This window comes from Neomonachus schauinslandi, chromosome 6 (genome assembly GCF_002201575.2).
Source record: "Neomonachus schauinslandi chromosome 6, ASM220157v2, whole genome shotgun sequence".
NCBI classification, from domain to species: domain Eukaryota; kingdom Metazoa; phylum Chordata; class Mammalia; order Carnivora; family Phocidae; genus Neomonachus; species Neomonachus schauinslandi.
The window spans coordinates 15551096-15566134 of NC_058408.1; the positions used below are offsets into that span (position 1 = coordinate 15551096).

Genomic DNA, 15039 nt, shown 5'->3' on the forward strand with positions numbered 1-15039 from the left:
CTTAATGATGACAGCTTTGTAATAGAGCTGGAAGTCTGGAATTGTGATGCCGCCAGCTTTGCTTTTCTTTTTCAACATTCCTCTGGCTATGCGGGGTCTTTTCTGGTTCCATACAAATTTTAGGATTATTTGTTCCATTTCTTTGAAAAAAGTGGATGGTATTTTGATGGGGATTGCATTGAATGTGTAGATTGCTCTAGGTAGCATTGACATCTTCACAATATTTGTTCTTCCAATCCATGAGCATGGAACGTTTTTCCATTTCTTTGTGTCTTCCTCAATTTCTTTCATGAGTATTTTATAGTTTTCTGAGTACAGATCCTTTGTCTCTTTGGTTAGATTTATTCCTAGGTATCTTATGGTTTTGGGTGCAATTGTAAATGGGATCGACTCCTTAATTTCTCTTTCTTCTGTCTTGTTGTTGGTGTATAGGAATGCCACTGACTTCTGTGCATTGATTTTATATCCTGCCACTTGACTGAATTCCTCTATGAGTTCTAGCAGTTTTGGGGTGGAGTCTTTGGGGTTTACCACATAAAGTATCATATCATCTGCAAAGAGTGAGAGTTTGACTTCTTCCTTGCCAATTTGGATGCCTTTGATTTCTTTTTGTTGTCTGATTGCTGTGGCTAGGACTTCCAATACTATGTTGAATAGCAGTGGTGATAGTGGACATCCCTGCCGCGTTCCTGACCTTAGGGGGAAAGCTCTCAGTTTTTCCCCATTGAGAATGATATTCGCTGTAGGTTTTTCATAGATGGCTTTTATGATATTGAGGTATGTACCCTCTATGCCTATACTCTGAAGAGTTTTGATCAAGAAAGGATGCTGTACTTTGTCAAATGCTTTTTCTGCATCTATTGAGAGGATCATATGATTCTTGTTCTTTCTTTTGTTAATGTATTGTGTCACATTGATTGATTTGCGGATGTTGAACCAACCTTGCAGCCCAGGGATAAATCCCACTTGGTCATGGTGAATAATCCTTTTAATGTACTGTTGGATCCTATTGGCTAGTATTTTGGTGAGAATTTTTGCATCCATGTTCATCAGGGATATTGGTCTGTAATTCTCCTTTTTGATGGGGTCTTTGTCTGGTTTTGGGATCAAGGTAATGCTGGCCTCATAAAATGAGTTTGGAAGTTTTCCTTCCATTTCTATTTTTTGGAACAGTTTCAGAAGAATAGGTATTAATTCTTCTTGAAATGTTTGGTAGAATTCCCCTGGGAAGCCATCTGGCCCTGGGCTTTTGTTTGTTGGGAGATTTTTGATGACTGCTTCAATTTCCTTAATGGTTATAGGTCTGTTCAGGTTTTTTATTTCATCCTGGTTCAGTTTTGGTAGTTGGTACATCTGTAGGAATGCATCCATTTCTTCCAGGTTATTTAATTTGCTGGCATAGAGTTCCTCATAATATGTTCTTAGAATTGTTTGTATTTCTTTGGTGTTGGTTGTGATCGCTCCTCTTTCATTCATGATTTTGTTGATTTGGGTCATTTCTCTTCTCTTTTTGACAAGTCTGGCCAGGGGTTTATCAATCTTGTTAATTCTTTCAAAGAACCAGCTCCTAGTTTCGTTGATCTGTTCTACTGTTCTTTTAGTTTCTATTTCATTGATTTCTGCTCTGATCTTTATTATTTCTCTTCTCCTGCTGGGTTTAGGCTTTATTTGCTGTTCTTTCTCCAGCTCCTTTAGGTGTAGAGTTAGGTTGTGTACTTGAGACCTTTCTTGTTTCTTGAGAAAGGCTTGTATTGCTATATACTTTCCTCTTAGGACTGCCTTTGCTGCATCCCAAAGATTTTGAATAGTTGTGTTTTCATTTTCATTGGTTTCCATGTATTTTTTTAATTCTTCTTTAATTTCCTGGTTGACCCATTCGTTCTTCAGTAGGATGCTCTTTAGCCTCCATGTATTTGAGTTCTTTCTGACTTTTGTCTTGTGATTGAGCTCTAGTTTCAAAGCATTGTGGTCTGAAAATAGGCAGGGAATGATTCCAATCTTTTGGTACTGGTTGAGACCTGATTTATGACCTAGGATGTAATCTATTCTGGAGAATGTTCCATGGGTACTAGAGAAGAATGTGTATTCCGTTGCTTTGGGGTGGAATGTTCTGAATATGTCTTTAAAGTCCATTTGGTCCAGTGTGTCATTTAAAGTCTTTATTTCCTTGTTGATCTTTTGCTTAGACGATCTGTCCATTTCAGTGAGGGGGGTGTTAAAGTCCCCCACTATTATTGTATTGTTGTCGATGTGTTTCTTTGCTTTTGTTATTAATTGGCTTATATAATTGGCTGCTCCCATGTTAGGGGCATAGATATTTACAATTGTTAGATCTTCTTGTTGGATAGATCCTTTAAGTATGATATAGTGTCCTTCCTCATCTCTTATTACAGTCTTTGGTTTAAAATCTAATTTGTCTGATATAAGGATTGCCACCCCAGCTTTCTTTTGGTGTCCATTAGCATGGTAAATGGTTTTCCACCCCCTCACTTTCAATCTGGGGCTGTCTTTGGGTCGAAAATGAGTCTCTTGCAGACAGCATATCGATGGGTCTTGTTTTTTAATCCAGTCTGATAGCCTGTGTCTTTTGATTGGGGCATTGAGCCCATTTACATTCAGGGTAACTATTGAAAGATAGGAATTTAGTGCCATTATATTGCCTGTAAGGTGACTGTTACCGTATATTGTCTGTGTTCCTTTCTGGTCTATGTTGCTTTTAGGCTCTCTCTTTGCTTAGAGGACCCCTTTCAAGATTTCCTGTAGGGCTGGTTTTGTGTTTGCAAATTCCTTTAGTTTTTGTTTGTCCTGGAAGCTTTTTATCTCTCCTTCAATTTTCAATGACAGCCTAGCTGGATAGAGTATTCTTGGCTGCATATTTTTCTCATTTAGTGCTCTGAATATATCCTGCCAGTCCTTTCTGGCCTGCCAGGTCTCTGTGGATAGGTCTGTTGCCAATCTAATGTTTCTACCCTTGTAGGTTACATATCTCTTCTCCCGAGCTGCTTTCAGGATTTTCTCTTTGTCTATGAGACTCGTAAGTTTTACTATTAGATGTCGGGGTGTTGACCTATTTTTATTGATTTTGAGAGGGGTTCTCTGTGCTTCCTGGATTTTCATGCCTGTTTCCTTCCCCAAATTAGGGAAGTTCTCTGCTATAATTTGCTCCATTATACCTTCTGCCCCTCTCTCTCTTTCTTCTTCTTCTGGGATCCCAATTATTCTAATGTTGTTTCGTCTTATGGTATCGCTTATCTCTCGAATTCTGCCCTCGTGATCCAGTAGTTGTTTATCTCTCTTTTTCTCAGCTTCTTTATTTTCCATCATTTCATCTTCTATATTACTGATTCTCTCTTCTGCCTCATTTATTCTAGCAGTTAGCGCCCCCATTTTTGATTGCACCTCATTAATAGCCTTTTTGATTTCTACTTGGTTGGATTTTAGTTCTTTTACTTCTCCAGAAAGCGTTTCTCTAATAACTTCCATATTTTTTTCAAGCCCAGCTAGTATCTTTAAAGTGATGATTCTGAACTCTAGATCTGACATTGTACTAATGTCCGTATTGAGTAGGTCCCTGGCAGTCGGTACTACCTCTTGTTCTTTTTGTTGAGGTGATTTTTTCCATCTTGTCATTTTGTGCAGAGGAGAATAGATAAATGAGAGAACAAAATGCTAGCAGAGTAACAACGTCCACAGAAAATATACTCTAAACAAATCAGAAAAAACCTGAAGCAGTGGGAAAAGAAAGGGAAAGAGAGAAAAAAGAAAAAGAAAAAAAAGAAAAAGACAAAGATAAAAACAAAAACAAACAAAACAAAACAACAACAACAAAAAAACCAGAATGTGATCAAATATGATCAGGCTGGTATATAGATCAGTGCCACACACTAGATTTGGGGTGTATTTTGGTCTTTTAGAAGAAAGTGCCTCCCAAAATTTTAAAGAAAGAAAAACTTATATATGTACAAAAATAAGGGTTGATATGATGAAGGGATGGAATATGACTGTAAAGATGGAAATTATAAAAAATTTTATAAAAGGAATTGATAAGAAGTTGTTTGAAAAAAGAAAGAAGAAGATTTAAAAAAAGAAAAAAAGAGGGAGAGGATGTGATCAGGCAGGGGAATAGAAAACACCATATACTAGAGATTTAGGGTATATTTTGATCTGTTAGAAGAAACTATCTCAAAATTTTAAAGAGAGAACAACTTATATATATAAGCCAAAAATACGGGTAACTACTATGAAGGGATAGAATATGACTCTAAAAATGAAAAATAAAAATGTTTTTTTTTTAAAAAAAGGGATTGATAAGATGTTGGTTGAAAAAGGGAAAAAGAAAAATTCAAAAAGAAAAAAAGACAGTTAAAAAAAAATTAACTTTGAAAGACTACAGAATCATGGTAAAAAAGCCATGAATTCTACGTGCAGTAGTCCCCTAGAGCTGGAGTTCTGCCGTTCTCATTGATGGGTAAACTTGGTCTTGGCTGGCTGTTCTCGCTGATCTTCTGGGGAGGGGCCCGTTGCCGTGGTTTCCAAATGTCTCTGCCAGAGGCAGAATTGCCCCGCCCTTGCCCCCTCCCAGCTAAGTAATCTGCTGGGGTTTGCTCTCCGGGGCCTTTGTTCCCTGCGAGCCTTCCGTACCGCTTTGGAGGCGGAGAGTGAAAATGGCGGCCTCCCAATCTCCGCCGCGGAGGAGCCGAGAACTCGGGGCCCCGCTCCTCAGTGAGCCCCCAGAGAAAAGCCGTCAGTCACTCCCGTCTCCCCGGTCTCCAGCCGCACTCCACGCTCACCCGGCCTGTGACCGCGCGTTTCTATCTCTGGCACCCGACCCCGGGTGGAGTCTCCAAACCCAGCAGATCCCTGCGGTGCACTCCCGCGCGGCTCCTCCCAGGGAGGAAGGTGAGTCTCCCCGGATCTGCCGCTTGTTGGGTCCCTGCTGGAGGAGCAGTGGCCCGACTGTGCCGCGGATCACGGTTTATGGCCACCCCGAGCTGAGAGCCCGCGCCTGGGCTCCGCCTCTGCAGCCGGTTTCCCTGCTCCGTTACCTGGGAGCTCTGCCGCACTCAGGCACCCCCGGTCTTTCTGTGACCCTGAGAGTCCTGAGACCACACTGTCCCAGAGGGTTCCACCCCCTGCTTAGCCACCAGGGTGACGTCCCTCAGTGGAGCAGACTTTTAAAAGTTCCGATTTTGTGCTCTGTGGTTCTATCACTTGCCAGAAGCGGCCGACGGAGGCCCCTCCCCCGCCGTCTATCCTCCCGAATATCGCCTCGGATTCACTTCTCCCCACGTCCTACCTTCCAGAAAGTGGTCGCTTTTCGGATGAGAGAGTTGTTGCTCTTCTTTTCTTCGATCTCCTGTTGAGTTTGTAGGTGTTCAGAATGGTTTGATCCCTATCCAGCTGAATTCCTGAGACCAGACGAAATCCAGGTCTCCTACTCCTCTGCCATCTTGCTCCGCCCCTCAATTATTTATTTTTAAAATGTATTTGCTCCAGCCTTTGCTGGGTGCCAAGGGCCCCATTTTCAAAATGGTAAAACGGTGCACTGCAGGATTGCATTTGTAAATGTTTAAGACTTCTTTTGAATTCCCCAGCATTTTGTCATATTTTTCTTTGAGTTCAACATCATATTTTTATGCTCAGTGTATAATGTTTATACTTAGAAAAGGATCATTGTGAAATAAAACACAACTTCCACTTGTTTAATGTAACCTTAACTCTTGTCTACCTCAGGCTTTGTAGAAATTGTTCACTCTAGTGCAGCCTCAGGAGTATTGTAGAAATGCTTCACACACTAACTCTGACCATGTAACCAATGGTTAATCTATAATATCCAGACCTGTCAATCTTTTAGTTTCAGATGCACAAAATCCATTACAGAAACCCTGTAATATATGGAAAGATTAAAATCTTAAACTTTTTTCCTGGTGCCTAGAAGGATTTTGAACTCTGTAAACAGGCAGATGATTTTGACTTGTGTATAATCTACAGTTGATTTTATTGGAAAGTACCTCATGCTGTGTTTTGATTTGGATAATAAAAACATTTTTCTGTTCCTGAATAGTCACAAATATATATTTTAAACAGAAAGAAAACAAACTTGTTATAACCAGAGGCTGTTTATTTGCTCACAGTCAAGAGCTTTCAAGGTATTCATCATACTCCCCTGCCATTACAAAATGATTACATCATAAGCAGAGCTGAAAACTGGGCCAAACAGTCCATACCTCTAGTTCCCAAACCTGAACAAACATTAGAATCACCTGGAAAACTTTTGCAAAGACTGGTTGTCAATCCCAAGTTTACAGAATCAGAATCTCCTGGGATGGAGTCAAGAAATCTAGATTTTATTTTTTTTTTTAAAGCTTCCCAGATGGTTTCGATGTGCTCTAAATTTAGTAATCATGAATTACATAAACCAAGCAAAAGTGGTCAATTACAATATTTCTTTGAAAACATGACTCAAACCACTTTCTCTTGAATGTCCAAACCCAAAATAGTGGTTAAATTAACTGGGTTTTTTTCACATGTATTTTGTTTTGTGGTCAGTGTGAATAGAGTGACTTTATGCAGGTAAGTTGCTGGGAGAAAAAAATGTCCATGTTGTTGCTTAGCAACAGAAAATTACCTAGGCAATTAAGTGGGCTTTCAGTTTATAAATTATTATTTCAATGATATCTATAAATTAATTCTTACTACATGTTTATAAATCCTATCAGAAAAGGAAGTGAGTTCCAGGGGATGTGTGAGAATATTCAGAGGAAGCATAATTGGAATACTATTGGCAAATATCACTTATATTCATTAATATCACTTGTTTATATTTGCCATTTGTTAAATTTCTAGTATAAGCCAAACACTTTAATAAGCATTTTCCCTGCGTTACCTGAGTTAATACTCATACAAACCCTGGGATACAAGTAATATCATTATTTCCATATTAAGATAAGAGATTTGAACCTCAAAGTAGTGATATAATATACTCAGGGTTACACAGCAAAGCCAAGAGTCAAATTCAGGTCTTTTCTCAACTACTGCCTTATAAGAGCAATCTCTACATGTCTTTGGCTTAACTATTAAATCCAAATCAAGCTTTTTATTTATTACCCACTTTTTTGGGATTTGTGATACAACAACTATGCTTTTCGAAATAGTAGCCCAGAGAGCCAAGAAACAGAGCTAAGTATCGGCGAATACCAAATGATTGTGGAAGAATGTTTTTGTTGGGCATGCCAAGACCAGAAAAATTACTTGTGGAAAATGGTGAGCCCCTGAAGGGAAAATATCTACCCGACAACAGTTATCTCCTGTGGCATGAAGGAGCTAGTAACCAGAAGGCTTTGCCTATCCATCCAGAAGTCCAGAAAGAAAAGGCATGACTTAGCAAAATCAGATTCCAAGTGCCAAAAGATTTTAATTAGGTGGGAGAGGGAGTCATTTCTCAAACAAATATCCACAAAAAGAATATTCAAGGACTGTTTTAAAGCCTCAGTAGACATTCTCTTACTTTCCAGGTAAACCCTGGTTCACTTTAGCTCGTTATTACTTGATAAATGTCAGTTGTAAGGTTATCAAGACACTTCAAGCTCTAGAAAATCAAGATTTCTACTCTTTTGTGTATCATTTGTACCTTCAAATCAGATGATGCACAAACAACATATCCTTTTAAAATGTTTGCTAAATTAATGAAAGAACAGAGTAGTAAGTTTCTAAAATTTATCATTCAAGCAAATATATAAATAAATTTTGGATTTTCTGCTGCTTAAAATTATTCAAACACTTGATTTCTTATAGAAGCCTATCCCTCTCTCCACACTAACTCAACCTTAAACACACATACACACACATGTACACACACACACACAAATACATATTTCTTCTTTAGAGACAAACAGGACACATACACATATCTTCCAAATATTATATGTCATCTTATGGATGCATAATTTCACTTACTTCTGTAAAGGGAATACTGGTTTCTAGGTGGAATGGGCTCCACCATTTAGTTTCCCTGCGACCTTGGGCAAGTTCCACAGTGTCTCTGAACTTGAGTTTTCTCATCTGTGAAATGGGGTATCAAATGCCTACCCTGCATTGCTTTTATGTGAAGTCGGTGAGGTAGCATAGTAAACATTTAGTGGACACTGCCTGGATGCTGGCTATTATTATTCAAGCTATAGACAGCAGTCCCACTAGTTGATTTCTAAACAGTCCTTCTAGCCTTGTAACAGCTCTCAACCTCAGGTCAGGACTTACACATTTGTATTAAATAGAGTGAAGGAATGGAAAAAGTATAGAAAATTAAGAAGGAAATAGTTCCTGGAACATAAATGGTTTACTCAGGATAAGAATAGAGATATTCCTGCTGTTTCAGAATCCACTCAAAATCATTTAAACTCTGAAGGTAATAATGAGTCTTTCTAATTTATCAAGGTGATGACTGTATTTTGAATTGTTCTAGACCTTCAGCATGTTCTAATTAACAATGCCATTGCATTCAACACACTTTCCTCACTAAAGATGGTGAGTTATTTAGGTTTAATGCATAATATCAAAGTACTGGTGTGTGTCCATTCATAGTTTTCTCTTAGTCCATTAAAGAAAACAATTAGCAACAGTTCTTCTGAGAAATCATTTCAATTAATATTGCTTAGGAATAAAAAAATATATTGGTTAGGAATAAAATTGCTTTTTATTAACCAATTTTTGATTAAGAGGTAGTTAGCCACAATATGGCATATCTATAGACATTAAGCATCTTGGTGTTCAGTAAGCTCATCAACTGCAGTGTATTAGATCAGATAATATCCATTTAAAGTCAAAACTGGCATTAAGCTCTCTAAAAAATTTACTTTGCATTAACTGGGATGATTCAACTTTGACAGTACTTTAAATTTTCTTTCTAAGTGCAAAAACCAAGTGACAGTAGTGCTGAATTTCAGAAGAAAGTGTAAAATTCATTTTAATGATTTATGTTTTATTTAACATAGTAATAAATCTTTTTTCAGCTGTATTGAGGTATAGTTGACAAACAAAATTATAATATATTTAAAGATTACAACGTGATGATTTGACATATGTAATTGCGAAAGAATTTCCACCCTCAAGTTAATTAATGCTAACATCATGTCGCATATTTATTTTTTGTCTTTTTAGTGAGAACACAAGTTCTACTCTCTTAGCAAATTTCAATTATACAATACAGTACTATGAACTGCAGTCACCATGTTATACTTTAGATCCTCAGACCTTATTCATCTCACAAACTGAAAGTTTGTACCTTTTTACCAACTTCTCCCTATTTCCCCCATCCTTCAGCCTCTGGCAGCCACCATTCCACTCTACTCAATTTTTTTTTTTTTTTAGGATTCCACACATAAATAATACCATAAAGTTATTGTCTGTGTCTGGCTATTTCACTTAGCATAATGCCCTCCAGGTTCATCCATGTTGTTGCAAATGGCAGTATTTTCTTCTTTTTTAAGGCTGAATAATATTCCATTGCATGTATACTACATTTTCTTTATTCATCCATCCATTGATAGGCACTTCAGTTGTTTCCATACCTTGGCTATTGTGAATAATATTGCAATGAACATGAGAGTATAGATAGCTCTGTGAGATAATGATCTCATTTCCTTAGGTTACATACTCAGAAGTAGGTTTTCTGGATCATAGAGTAGTTCTATTTTTAATTTCTTGAGGAACCTCCATACTGTTTTCCATAGTAAACTGGCACTGGCAATATGAGTTTCCATTCCCAACAGTGTACAAACAGTCTTTTTTCTCTGCATTCTCACCAGAATTTGTGATCTCTTGTCTTTTTAATAATAGTCATCCTACGATGTATGAGGTGATATCTCATTGTGGTTTTTGATTTGCATTTCCCTGGTGATTAAGGATGTTGAGCACATTTTCATGTACCTGTTAGCCATTTGTCTGTCTTTATTGGGGAAAAAAAGGTCTATTTATAGCCTTTGTCCATTTTTTAATTGGGTCATTTGTTTTATTGCTATTGAGTGGCATGAGTTCCTTGTATATTTTGGATATTAGCCCCTTATTAGATAAATGGTTTGCAAATATCTGCTCCCATTCCATAGGTTGCCTTTCCATTTTCATGGTTTCCTTTGCTTCACAGAAGCCTTTCAGTCTGATGTGTCCCACTTGTCGATTTATTTTGTTGCCTTTGCTTTTGTTATTTAATGAATTTATTTTATTGAGTTCTAATATGTACTAGGCATTTTTCTAAGAGATTAATATGTATCTCATTTAATGCTTTTAACAACCTCATATTGTATGTTCTATTGCTTTGCCCATTTTACTAATGAGAACAAGTCAATTTAGATATTATTTTGTTATTTTGTCTAGGTCATTTTTCACAAAGGTGTTGGAGCCAACCCACAATGCATCTGACTCCAAATTCTATGGTCAAAATCACTGTGCTATTTTCTCACTGTTCTTCTACGTAAACAGTGCAGAAAGCAAATGATTTTTTTTCTAAGTTCTACTATGATCCAGTTCAGAAACTGAAAAATAATTTTGCTATAAATATAGCAAATATGAATGAGGACAATGTAATTTGACAGCAGCCCATCCAGTAACCCAGTAGGAATGTTTTGTTTGTAGCTTAAAATTTCATGAGCTATAATTCATTAGCCTTTGGGTATATTGAATCATCTATTCATTTTAACGAACATGAAAATATTTGCTGAGCCCCACGCAGGGGCAAGGTATAATGCTAGATACCCTGAGGGTTATAAAGAAGAATAAGACATTGTCCTCTCTGTCATGAACCCTACTATCTATTAGGGTAGAAAGGGCATAAAATGACAACTATTATAAAAACTTATGTAAAATTTCCATACAGTTGGTATGGATGTGTGTTTAAGAGAGTCTTGTTTCACTTCCAAACCCTCAAAAGGGCATAACCAAGATATGCCTACCTATGCAACAAAGAATTTAGGCGGATTTGTTCAAAGCATTACATTAAGTGTGACCAGTGTTTTGAAGCAAATGCAGCTATCAAACCGAATTAATAGTTTTCCTCTTAGAATTGTTCCTGCTCCAGCTCCTAAAAAAAGATTTTAAAAAAGGATTATTTGATTGACTTGTCCCATTGTAAAGTATGCACCTGCTGTGAAATGAAGCCACAGAGAAAAAAAAAAGTTGAATAATTTAACTTTTTTATTTGTAAAGATAATCAGGGTTTTTCTGATTACATCTTAACTTCATAAATGTTAAATAACCTATCAGCATCTAGTTGTTGTAAATTATGAAAAGGAGCATTGCAAGGAATATTAACCAACGAAATCCTTGTTCTTTAGTGAACAAGAAAATGTGTTATGGCAGCTTGTCATTGTGGGACTGGTAACTTTGACACCAAATAACAAAACTGCCATTTGCACTTAGGGTAAATTGGTTCACTTGAGCTTCCACTGCTCCTCTTCCTCTGACATAAATTTATGAACTCGGGAACTAACCAAGTTGTGTGGCTTCCCAGCTGACTTTAACAAATATGCCCATTTCATTTCATTTAGTCATCAGAATACCAGGGGGCTAGGTTGTTTCAGACTCATTGCAGATGGTATAGGGTTTGCAGGAACACAAGAGCCTTTCATGTCACAGTCCTGTAAATTATGACAGTGGAGGGGCCCTCTTTCCTAAATACATATCACTGTTTGACATGCTCACAGCTTCAAGGAGCATTTTCTTTCAACACCTCATAGATATATATAAAGGACATTTATTTCCAATTAGCCAAGACGTGAAAAATACATTTTCCAGGTTCATGCCTTGACTAGCCATGTTGAAACCTAGGTCAAGATTATGTCTATATTTGAAATGTAGCAGAAGCACAGTTTTGTTCCCTGACCCCCTAGGAATCCTGTCCTTCTAAGCAGAGAAGTTACTGGAAACAGACCAGTAGGTACAGAGGAAGACATTCAGTAAAGCGCAATCTCAGATGAATTGAAGGGAAGACCATTTCTAAATTACTGCTAGGAATGAAAAATATCTTCATAAGAATACAACTTAATCATATCCAAGTATTCATAAAAAAACCAAACTAGATTAGAATATTGTTATAAAGAGATTTACTTAAATGAATGTAACATTTATTTGTAATTAGAATAGAAACTTTATTTAAAAAGGTGGGTTCAGAGTATTTGAGGCACATAAAATAGTGTCATAGATGTGGGGTTTTTTTTTCCATTTTGTTCCATTTCGTTTTGATTTGCTGAGATGTCTATCATTAATTCAGCACTTTCTATGTCGCAGGAATGTACTAAAATATTTTACATGCATTTTCTAATTTAATCCTTACGGCTCTTTATGAGGTGGCTATTAGTATCATCATTTTACAGATGAAGAGACCAGCATTCATAGAGGTTAAGTAATTTACAACAAATAAGGGCAGAGAAGGGATTTGATCTGCCTGACTCCATTCTGTGGTTTACCTAGTTCAACAAAAATGATAGAATATTTTTAAAATGTGTGTTTGCTAAACTTTTCTGTAAGATCTATCCCAGAAACAGAGAAGACAGAATGAACATGCAATCAATCCCAGGAGGTCTAGAAACCACCCAAAGCAATCACCATAAGCTTGCAATTTCTTTAAGGTCTTGCTTTTTAGCTTAAAATCATACAAATTTGGGGCGCCTGGGTGGCTCAGTTGTTAAACGTCTGCCTTCAGCTCAGGTCATGATCCTGGGGTCCTGAGATCGAGCCCTGCATCGGGCTCCCTGCTCAGCAGGGAGCCTGCTTCTCCCTGTCCCACTCCCCCTGCTTGTGTTCCCTCTCTCACTGTGTCTCTCTCTCTCTGTGTCAAATAAATGAAATCTTTAAAAAAAAAAAACTCATACAAATTTGCCATTGTATTCCAATGTGTTTGTCTTCATCCAAAAAATAATGTATTTCATAATTTATCATTAGGGGAATTTTTTTTACTAATCTCCTTGGATAAAGAGTGATATGCTGCTATATTTTGATATTAGGTCACTCTGGAGAAAGCTGACCCCAATAACAAGGTCAATGTCCAGGCAATTCTTTCTGTCTTCATTTTGTTATAAATATGTGGGTACAAACAGCAAACTACCCCCCCCACACTTTACAGACTATGTCAGGGTAACAATAAGGAAAAATGCCCAAAATGGGAGGTGAATACTGTGACATTCCAAGACACTGTGGATGGAAATTTCCATAAGCATATCGTCCTGATGACAGGTCAAACTACAAACTGAGAAAGTCCCTGATCTACTCTTCATTCTCTTTTACTACCTCAAACAACAATCTCTAAAGAACATTTTTAGTGGGGAAATAAAAGCCTGATTATAGTGGTCTTTATTTTACCTTTAATATAGTACATAGGTTTTCCTCACTCATTAATGTACTAAGAGTTTCAAATGGTCCCTATAATCAACGCTCTTCATCCAACTCTCAAACTTAATTTTAACTATAGCAGTCTTGTTGGGAGCAGTAAAAACATTCCCAGTTTTGTCTCACAGCTGAGAATTAGGCCTCAAAGAATATCTTCTAAATAAGCCCAGTATGTGTATTCACTATACCATTAAAGAGAAAAATAAATTTATTTACATTTTCTAGGCATTAATCTTTGTCACGATATCTTTTTTTCTTCATGGAAAAAAAATAACATAGAAATGTCTATTACCTGAGATTCAGCAGAAATGTGGGCCCAGTCAAATTTTCTTCCTGTGTCTACAGAAGATTACCCATGATGAATTCATTTTAAAGCAATACTGAGCAACTCAAATTAAGTGGTGTTTTGATTGCATCATGAATAGGACTTGTACTTTTTCAACACACTGATTATGTCAGCATAAACTTCTGCTGTCATTTAGTTAGTTCTGAGGTGACTATAGAGTTAAAACAACTGACTAGTCAAACTTCGGATCACTCAGTACCCATCTAGTTTCCTAGTCTGAGGCTTTTTAGGAAGAAAAATCCATACCAAATTTTTGTGAACAAGGAAAAGTGGGATTCTGCTGGTTTGCTCAGGCAAGGAAGGCTTGCATTTCCCAAATTTTACAGGTCAAACTGGCATTCTAGGAAGAGGTACCATGTTTATCCTTGTCTTTGAAAATCCTTCAACAGAAGTCCACAAGCGTGTAGGATATGTGTATTTCAGTTTCAGAAATCTGCCCTTCAGAACTTCAAATATTCACCTATAATTTAGTTCCGTCAGTGGGAATTCTAATTTTTCCATCACCTTTTTTTCCCCTAATCAGTGTCCAATACCTGTTCTGCCCGGCTACCCATGTTGTCTCAAAATTATCCTCTCATTTTCCCCCGGTTGTCCTAATCCAAGTCTCCATTACCAAGAGAGAGCATAAATACAGAGAGTTAAGCTTTGGTATCAGATGGACCTGAGTTCAAGTCTGACTACCCCAAGTAATCAATGTGCAATCTGGAACAAATTGCTTAGTTTTCTCATCTTAAATAAACGTAGTAACATTTGCTTTACAATATTGTTCTGAGATTTCATTCATTCATTCAAACCAACGTTTATTGAGCTGCAAATATGTGCTAAACTCTAGGCACTGGAACTACACTGGGGAGAACAGAGCACCCTGACTTTATGGAGTACACTGTCTTGCATGCAACTGGAATGCATAAGGGTTTACTCTAAGGCCTCTGGCATAGGAAAATGGAAAGGAAACCCAAGAAGAACAGGTTTGGGAGTGGAAAATGTAGTGACTATGCTCTGGACCTGTTGAGATTGAGGTTTCTGTGAAGTAGGCTGCTGAAAATAGAATCTGGAATGCAAGAGAGATAAAAAGCCAGAGATAGGAATTTAGGAATCAGTGATAGAATAGTAGTAATTTAAGCCATTAGGACAAATACAACAGATAATTTAACTAGGATGATCTAATTTAAAATAAAAATTCTTAGTCTGGGTTCAGCATAATTGCATCTTTCTAAAGGAAACAATTGATCAGTCCCTCTGACTATGATCCATATATCCTTCGTTGAGTCCTTATTTTCATCTATTCTACACAAAATCCCAAGCATCTCTGCTTTGTC

The 15039-nt window shown here is 37.3% G+C and overlaps 1 protein-coding gene across 1 annotated transcript in view; it reads left to right on the plus strand.

The window, feature by feature from the left end:
* USH2A (usherin) overlaps nt 1–15039 on the plus strand; it is a 710400-nt gene that overhangs the window by 592522 nt on the left and 102839 nt on the right. The window lies entirely within an intron of this gene.